Raw genomic sequence first — 10,549 nt, 5'->3', positions numbered from 1 at the left:
GTACTTGGTGCAAAATTTCACAACCATAAACTAGCCGGCAAGCAGGGACGGATGTATATATATAGTTGTGGGGGCAAGCGCCCCCACTACAATTTGAAATTTTTTTAGTAGTATATGATAATAATATTTATTTGTCCCCACTAAATTATTAAATTTGACCCCACAATAATTTTTTATTCAATTTTTGGTACTTCATAATTAATTTAAAAATTTTATATTAGATGTTATTAGAATGATCAATTCTCAATTTAAATAAAATTTGTGTTTTCTTTTAGAAATCGACTTGAATGAATATTATTTATCTTTTTTTGTTATTAGTTTTAATTTTTTTCGTAACAACTGCATTAATTGAAAGAACTTTCTCAACTATGAATCTTAATAAGAGTCGGCTTCTAATTGTATGAAAAGTAAATTTTTAAATAAGTATTTACTTATATATATGTAAAAAAAAATACTACTTATAGGGTTACAAAAAAAATGTCATGTATGTCTAGATGTTATGTCGCATCGATATATGTTATCTACTATATATGTACATTTATATTTTATCTTATGATAAATAAAACATGAGTTTATATATGTATACCAAAAATTAGCTATCAAATATAAAATATACATTAAAAATAAATTAAACAATACATATAATAATTAGTAAATATTTTAATAGCTGATTTTTATGTATATATAATATTTTTATTATAAAAATTATTATTATATTATATATTTTGCCCCCACTAATCAAAATTTTCTGGATCCGTCACTGCCGGCAAGTGCACCGGGTCGTACCAAGTAATACCTCAAGTGAGTGAGGGTTGATTCCACGAGAATTGATAGATCATGCAACAATAATTGAGTGACAAGCTAAGTCAGACAAACAGAAATTAATGTTTAGGAGTTTAAAAGTCATTAAACAATATAAAGAATATTGAAGGAAGGCAAGTAAATAAATTGGGAATAAAATTATGGAGAAAACAGTTAAGATTTCATAGTTATTTATTCTTCCGGATTAACTTTTTTTACTAACTATTTTAATCATGTAGGATTTAATTTATGGCAAACTATATGTGATTAGACCCTAATTCCTTAGACATTTCTAGTCTCCTCTAAAATTTATTAACTGCCAATTCCTTGGTCAATTAATTCCAATTAGAAGCTACATGATCAAATTCCAGTTTATATGCCACAAAAACTCTAATTATCCAAAAATAAAAGGATTATATGTCACGTATCCCGTTAAATTCAGATAATTAAAATTTAGGAGAATATAATTTCAAGCTGTTGTTCAATTAAAGAGTTTTTCCAAGTTATACAAGAACTCAAATAGAAAGAGGGTCATACTTCCATTCCACCCAAATTCATAAGATAAAGAGCGAAAACAATTTTTAAATTATAAGTCCAGACATGAATTAAAATAGAAAAAACAATAAAATCAATCCATACAAATAGACAGAACTTCTAACCTTAACAATGGAGGATTAGTTGCTCATAGTTCAGAGTAGAAAGTTATCGAATACGGAATGTAAATTTGGAATAGAATGGGATGGATCCTCCGGGACCTCTCCCAAAAGAGAGTTTTCTTCTTCCTTTTATATATAATCCTAATAAATTTAAAAATCAAATTTCTAAAATTAAAATAATGTCTTTTCCTAAAATTCAAAATTGAATTTAAATCAAAATTAATTAAATAATCAAGTCTTCAATGGATGGATGGGACCACTTGTTTCGTCCATTCTGCAGCTTCTAATTTGTATTTTTTGGGCTGGAAACTGGGTCAAAACAGCCCATAAATCGCTCCTAGCATTTTTTCTGCATTTTCTGCACGTGGCGCATGTCACGCGTATGCGTCAATTACGCGTACGCGTCGATGGTCTTCTTCGCGTGTCACGCGTACACGTCGCTGAGCAAATCTTCAAATCATGCGTACGCGTCAGTCACGCGTGCGCGTCGCTCCTCGCTGCCATCTCCTTTGCTTCTTGTGCTGTAGAAACTCCATCAAATCCAGCCGAATGCTAGCTAAAATAAATAAAATTGCAAAAGACTCAAAGTAGCATCTATATTGGCTAAAAGATAATTAATTCTTTATTAAACTCAATAATTTAGATGCAAATTCACTAGGAAAAGATAGAAAAGATGCTCACGCATCACAACACCAAACTTGAATTGTTGCTTGTCTTCAAGCAACCAAAACTAATATAGGCTTAGGGTGTGAATTTTCAAGAGAATGAGAGTTCGATTAAGCTCATGTCTCTTCTTATAGTGGGGTTTACAACTGCAATCCTGAATAGTTTTGGCATCTCACTTTCCTTTGAATTAGAAGGATGTCACTGTCATTCGAAATTAGAATCCGGATAATATTATAAACTCTCTGATCTTTTGTAACTCAATTTAACCCTTGAACATTGCAATTTTTCTTTGGTGCTTTTCACCTTGAGCCTAGTCGTGACTTTAAATGTTTTGTCTCAAGCTTTACTTGACACAGAAACACCACAAGCACTTAACTGAGAAACTCTCTTTAAGTTCTAAATATTTTTCTTTTAATATTATTATTTTTTATTTTTATTTTTTATTTTTTTAATTTTTTTTTCATTTTCTCCCAGTCAGTGGTGCTCAAAGACTTTGGCGTACTCTGCAATTGATCTCGACTCTAAATGTTTTGTCTCAAGGATTACTTGACACAAGAACACCACAAGCATGTGACTAGAAAAACAACTCTTTGAGCTTTTAATCATATCTGACCTCCCTAGTCATTGATGCTCAGAGCCTTGGACCTTGCTTTTATTTTTCTTTTGCTGTTTCTTTTGCTTCATGGATTAAACTTTCATTAATTTCAGAGAAATCATAATAATTTTCTAAATTCCCGTTCCTTGTACATAAACATTCTTTGATTCAAATTTAAATATACACTGTTCATGTCATGCATTCAAAATCACAGAAAATACCAGCACATTTAAGTAAATGAGACTATTCTAGAATTTAAACTCAATTTTTCATGCACTATATCCCCTTTTCTTCTTTCTTTTTTTTTTTTTTGATTTTAGTGGGCAATACATGAGGCATCCTTCAGAATTAAAGCAAATTAACAGAAAACTAAACTAGAATCTAGGAATCTAACTAATAAATGATCATGCAATAGACAAGGCAAAATAGCAGAAAACCGGAACATAACATAGTAAAAGAGGGAAGGAATATAGAATGAAAGGAACTCAACCAACTTAGTTATCCTAGCGGTCGTTTTATTCTTCAGATTGTGCTCCGCCATGAAGATGATTCGCCTCCCTTTTGTGCCAGAAAAATAAATAGAAAACTCATAAGCGAAGCATCAACACCAAACTTAAGGGTTTGCTTGTTCTCAAGCAAAGAAGAACTGAAAAATAAAAACAAATAGTAAGAGCAAATAAGAATATAAGGATAAAAGAACAAGAGAGAATTAGGATTTGGGGGTGAATGATTTGAAATCAGGCACTGAGGTGATTTAATTGGGCGTCGCATGCAATGCGTACCCGTAAGGCACGCGTACGCGTGGACCGCATGAATTTCAAGTGACGCGTACGCGTCAGAGACGCATACGCGTGAAAAGCCAGGATTAGAAAATGACGCGAACGTGTCAGGAACGCGTATGCGTGGTGGGGCTTGTGTGCCCAGCATAGTTTTAGCTTGACACCAGCATAACTCTCTGGGCAAACACCTTTTGCGCCGATTTTACTCATCCACGCATGTGCGTGCTTGACGCGTACGCGTGGAGTGCCAAAATCACAAATGACGCACACGCGTACGTGTGAGCCAATTTGTGTGCCAGGCACACTTCCTGCGCCATTCCCGTGTAACTCTCTGTTCACTTTATTTTTTTTATGCACACCCATATGACGCGTACGCGTCAGCGACGCTTGCGCGTCGTGTGCTCGTTTTTTTTTAATATAGCCTGAGGGGTTCGGTTCTTGTTATGAAATAGCTGCATGATTAGAGAAACGGTAAAAACTCAATATAAATAAAAAAAGTAAGAAAACTACTACTAATAAAAATAAAATAAAATAAAGCTAAGAATGAAAAGGAATGATTATACCACAGTGGGTTGTCTCCCACCTATCACTTTTAGTTAAAGTCCTTAAGTTGGACATGTGGTAAGCTCTTTGTCATGGTGGCTTGTGCTTCTACTGATCCAGGAATCTCCACCAATGTTTGTAAATCTAATGGCCACCGGGATTCCAAACTAGGCGCATAACGCCTTCGAGCAAGTTGAAGCAAGTGACAAGGCCCCATGAGTGTTGATTGTGGGAATGAATTCTAGGGTCCCAAACCTTGCGTTTATACCCGTCTCCTTGTGGATCACCATTGTTTCCACCGGGTGACAAGCGATCTGAATTCTCACAGAGACATTTAAACAACCTTCTAGACCCATTCAATTGAGCTCTACACCAATCCTTGCACTTCAATTTGGAGCATGTAACCATATTGAACCTTGCTTGACAACTCTTACCACTAACCATCTTCCTCTTACTCTTAATGCCACAAAGAGCTCTAAGTTGACCATCCGTCTCCAATAGCCCATATTCAAGTGGGAACGTAAAGGTTAAGGATAGGAGTTTTACCCACTTGAATGTTGTATTGGATGGTGATGGCTTTGGGAGAGGTCTTACAAGCTCCACTCCGTTGTGTTCTTCTTTGAATTCTTCCACTTCTTTGCAAGCTTCCTCAATTTCAACCTCTTTCTCTTGGTAACTATCTTCTGATTCAATCTCTTCTTCATTGCTTACCAAGGGCATGGGAGGTTGTGCATCTTCCTCCTTTGTTTTTGCATCTTCCTCTTCTTCCATGTGTGAGGATGGAAAGTTTTCTAGTTCACTGGAGTATGAACTCCCTTGATTGATTTTCTCACTTTTTTCTATAGGATCTTGTATTATATCTCTTGGAAAGGAATTTGCTTGCTCATCTTCCTGTGGTTTGACAATCGACTGCACATGTTTCTCTACATTTTTGACACTCGTCTTTATATCATGTAAGAATTCTTTCATGAGAAACTCAAGATCTGATGGTATTTGAGATGAATAAGGAGGAGGTGATGGTTCTTGATAAGTGTAAAAAGAGGATGGTGCTTGGTATGAATAGGGAGATAGTGGCTCTTGATATAGGTAGAAAGATGATGGTTCTTGATATGGATAGAGAGGTGGTGGTTCTTGATATAAATATGGAGATGGTTGTTCTTGATAGTTGGAACATGGAGCATTGAAGTTTCTTTGGTTTTGACTTTGCCAACCAAAATTCGGGTAATTCCTCCATCCACAATCATATGAATTACTACTTGGGTGGGAGTAGTAACCCATGTGATCTCTCTCTATTATTTTTTCTTAGCACAACACACCAAACAGAATTAAACGCACCATGTGGTAAACAAGAAAGCAAAAAAGAAAGTACAGAATTCTAAAAATTAAAATAAAAAAATTAAAATAAAACTAACTAGGAAACACCAAACTTAATTTCAGAAATTAAGAAAAATATTAGTGCTATTTATTGATTTTTTTTTTCGAAAAATAATAAAACAATATTTAAATAAAATTAAAATTAAAACGCCAAATCTAAGCAATCAAACAACTAATAGTTGTTAATCACAGTCAATCCCCGGCAACGGCGCCAAAAATTTGGTGCGAAATTTCACAACCACAAACTAGATGGCAAGTGCACCGGGTCGTACCAAGTAATACCCCAGGTGAGTGAGGATCGATCCCACGAGTATTGATGGATTAAGCAACAATAATTGAGTGGTAAGCTTATTCAGGCAAATAGAAAGTAATGTTTGGGAGTTTAAAAGACATTAAACAATATAAAGAATATTGAAGGAAGGCAAGTAAATAAATTGGGAATAAAATTACGGAGAAAACAGTTAAGGTTTCATAGTTATTTATTCTTCCGGATTAACTTTTCTTACTAACTATTTTAATCATGTAAGATTTAATTTATGGCAAACTATATGTGTCTAGATCCTAATTCCTTAAACCTTTCTAGTCTCTTCTAAAATTCATTAACTGCCAATTCCTTAGTCAATTAATTCCAATTAGAAGCTGCATGATCAAATTCCAGTTTATATGCCACAAAAACTCTAATTATCCAAAAATAAAAGGATTATATGTCACGTATCCCGTTAAATCCAGATAATTAAAATTTAGGAGAATATGTTTTCAAGTTGTTGTTCAAGTAAAGAGCTTTTCCAAGTTATACAAGAACTCAAATAGAAAGAGGGTCATACTTCCGTTCCACCCAAATTCATAAGATAAAGAGCGAAAATAATTATTAAATTATAAGTCCAGACATGAATTAAAATAGAAAAAGCAATAAAATCAATCCATACAAATAGATAGAGCTCCTAACCTTAACAATAGAGGATTAGTTGCTCATGGTTCAGAGTAGAAAGTTATGGAATACGGAATGTAAATTTGGAATAGAATGTGATGGATCCTCCGGACCTCTCCCAAAAGAGAGGTTTCTTCTTCCTTTTATATCTAATCCTAATAAATTTAAAAATCAAATTTCTAAAATTAAAATAAAATCTTTTCCTAAAATTCAAAATTGAATTTAAATCAAAATTAATTAAATAATCAAGTCTTCAATGGATGGATATGGACCACTTGTTTCGTCCATTCTGCAGCTTCTAATCTGTGTTTTCTGGACTGAAAACTGGGTCAAAATAGCCTAGAAATCGCCCCAGGGTTTTTTCTGCGTTTTCTGCATGTGGCGCATGTCACGCGTACGCGTCAGTCACGCGTACGCGTCGCTGAGCAAATCTTCAAATCACCCGTACGCGTTAGTCACACGCACGCATCGCCGTGGAAAGTTCCAAATCACGCGCACGCGTCAGTTACGCGTGCGCGTCGCTCCTCGCTGCCATCTCCTTTGCTTCTTGTGCTGCAGAAACTCCATCAAATCCAGCCGAATGTTACCTAAAATAAATAAAATTACAAAAGACTCAAAGTATCATCTATATTGGCTAAAAAATAATTAATTCTTTATTAAACTCAACAATTTAGATGCAAATTCACTAGAAAAAGATAGAAAAGATGCTCACGCATCAGTACCCGAACCAAACCAAACTGATTAAGAATGGATTAGTTCGGATAATTGGGTATCCGATGAAATAGAAATTCATAAAAAATAAAAAATAAAAAAACAAAAATTTTATCTTAAAAATTTTTTAAGTACAATAAACATGTAAAATCAATAGAAATAATCCAAATATGTCAAACATCAAATATATTAAAAATTAAACACATTAAAATTCAAACATAATAAACACTAAAAACATTAAAATCCAAACATATTAAAAAGCATATATATTTTTAAATTTTTATTTTTTTATTTAATTAATACATGGACGGGTCTAGGGACGGATGTATGTACATGAGTGTGGGGGCAATCGCCCCCACTACGATTTGAAATTTTTTTGAGTAGTATATGACAATAATATTTATTTGTTCTCACTAAATTATTAAATTTGACCCCACAGTAATTTTTTACTCAACTTTTGGTACTTCATAGTCAATTTAAAAATTTTATATTAGATGTCATTAGAATGATCAATTCTCAATTTAAATGAAATTTGTGTTTTTTTTTAATCAACTCAAAAGAGTATTATTTATCTTTGTTTATATTAGTTTTAATTTTTTTTTCTGTTACATTAATTGAAAGAACTTTAATATATATATATGTAAAAGAAATACTACACATCCAAGTCTTTTTATGTATTATGTCTAACTAAGTTAAACAATAAAACTTAAAATAATATTAGTCATAACTGATTTTTGTTGTCTTAAACAAATTTGACTAGACTTGGTTAACAAAAAAATATGAATATGTAGCATTATCCAATATAAAAAGACAGATATTTTATAAGGGTAAAATATATTTTTTGTCTCCGAAGTTTGGCAAAAGTTTTAAAAATACCCCTAAGTTTTTTTTTGTTTCAATTTTGTCCCAAAAGTTTTCAATTTGCATCAAATATACCCTGGGAGGCTAAATTTTTAAAAAATTTAAGACAAATATAACAATAATGTATGAAAATTATGCTTAATTTGCTTGTGTTGAGGGATTGTTCTTATTAAATTGTTGTTGAATCGATCTTAAATTTTTTGAAAAATTAGCCGTCAGGGGTATATTTAATGCAAATCGAAAACTTTTAAATTTGCCCCACTACCAAAATTTTTTAGATCCGTCATTAGACGAGTCTATAAATTAGTTCAAATTTCGTATTTTTCAAACTGTTATTCAGATCAATCACTAAAAAAATTCTTTGGTTTAATTTAAATCGGATTCGATTATCCATTAATTTTAGAATCAATTTAATTAATTGGGTTCGAATTCAAATGAATAATCGATACCTACTATTCGTATTCACCCTTAACTCTGTGTACATAATAAATATAATGACTTAGTTAAATTTAATTGTATAAATAATTTAAATATATAACACTAAATTATTTGATAATTTTTAATCTTTAAAGTATGCAACTGTACGCGAGTTTTCACGTTAGAATAAAAACTTTTTTTTTTTAAATAACATCGTAAGAAAGCTAATGTTAATAGAGTTTTGATTTTGTAACTAATCAACTCAATTTGATTACTGTAACTGTATAGGTCCCCACCTTATGAACGTGTCTTTATATCTTTACTTTGGCACATGGTGGTCCCACTCTGCCTCTCACAAACAAGAAAGAATCAATCTTGGGTCCTTTGCTACAGAATGCAACACATAACAATCCATCACCATCCCCAGCATTATTCATTCATCATTTATTATTATTAAATAGGACAATTTACTGAAATAAATAATTTAACTTTCAATTTTATTCTAATACATATTTTGTAAAATAGATATCAAAATATATTTTTTTATAAACACATAGTTTACAAATAAATATAAACTGTTATAGGAATTTTACAGATTATATTCGAAATTAAACTGCACAAACACATAATTTGTGGTAGATGTATCGCGATTTGTATGTGAATTGTAAATGTACATAAATCACTCCACTTCTATTGCGATTTATGTTGATATCTAAACTGGTTAGAAATCGTAGCAGAAATTTTATAATTTTTGTTTTCAATTGAACATTTTTTTAACTTGAATCTTCAACTTTAGCATAGCTTTCACGAGTTTAAGTGCTTCACCTATATCTGACATTTTATTTTATCAGTGAAAAGACTTGACGCTGGACGATCAAGGGGTAGTTTTTGCTTTTTTATATAAATAAATAAAATAAAATAATTATTTTTTTTAAATGCAAAGTAGAATTGCACACCATTTCAGTCATGGTGCCTGTAAATTAGAGATTGAAATCATCTTTTTATATCTGTCTACTAACACCTGCGAAATGGGATACTTACAAAATAGAGTGGCGGCCATTTTTTCTGCTGTAGCAGGCGAAATGGCTTCCATTAGAATATTATAATGGATAAGGAATGATCATATTAAATCTTCCTACTTAAACAATAATAAGCTTAGATGTTTCATGAAAAGAGAGAAGGGATTGTTAAGAACAGATTTAGATTTCGTTTTTTATTTTTAATTTTTTACATTTAAATTTTTTTTAAAAGATACCTTATTTTTAAATGTTGAAAATAATAAAACTATGTTTAGTTGGTCTATTTTTAAAATGTATTTTTTAATATTTTAAAATATAAAATTATATTTTTATTAAATGTACGTTTTTTGTTATTTAATTTTTTATTAAGTTAATAATTTATTTTTATATAAAATCAAACATGAAATATATTTGTTGAATTTATACTCAATTTAGTTTTAAAATTTAGGATTGAACAAGTATATTGTTAAATTTTTTTATTTAGTATTGAGTACATACTACCTGAATTAAAAGAGTTATGGAGAATAATAGATTAACGTACTAGTCTTATCTTTTAATGGTTGATCTATATAAATGCAATTAATTATTTTAATATTGTTATTTATTTCATATTTGATATTATATAAAAATAAATAGTTCTTAAACTTGAAGAAAAAATTAAGAGCATCGTTGAGATTTTCTTGATCAAATGGCAGAGAACTTAGCTAATGAAATGAGCCAATAGTTAAGAAGATATAGCCTGAAGAAAAAAATAAAAACAAAACTAAATAAATAAATACAATATCCCAGGCCCCAAAAAATTTGATAATCAAAAGGGTCGTTGAAAACATCAACAAAAAAAATATATAAAAAAAAGAGAAAGCGGAATAATCTCAGAATTTGGGAGTATGATGGGAGAATCAAGCAATGTAGTAAGACTAATACTAGGTATAATGATGCATGGTGATGCAGAGTAAGAAGATAAAGATGTAGAGGCGAAAAAGGTCGTGATTTATGGACGTTTGCAATTCACACACAAATCGCGACACCCTACCGCGGGTTATGTACATTTTGATTTCGAACGTAATAGATCCTGTATGTTTATTTGTAAACCGTAGATCCTCTATCGCGGTTTACATAATTTATGAAAAAAAATGCATTTTGATATTCATTTTGTAAAATGTGTTTTTTAATAAAATTAGAAGATAAATTATTTATTT

This window comes from Arachis duranensis, chromosome 3 (assembly GCF_000817695.3).
Source record: "Arachis duranensis cultivar V14167 chromosome 3, aradu.V14167.gnm2.J7QH, whole genome shotgun sequence".
In the NCBI taxonomy this organism is placed as follows: Eukaryota; Viridiplantae; Streptophyta; class Magnoliopsida; order Fabales; family Fabaceae; genus Arachis; species Arachis duranensis.
Note: the sequence above shows the minus strand (reverse complement) of the source record.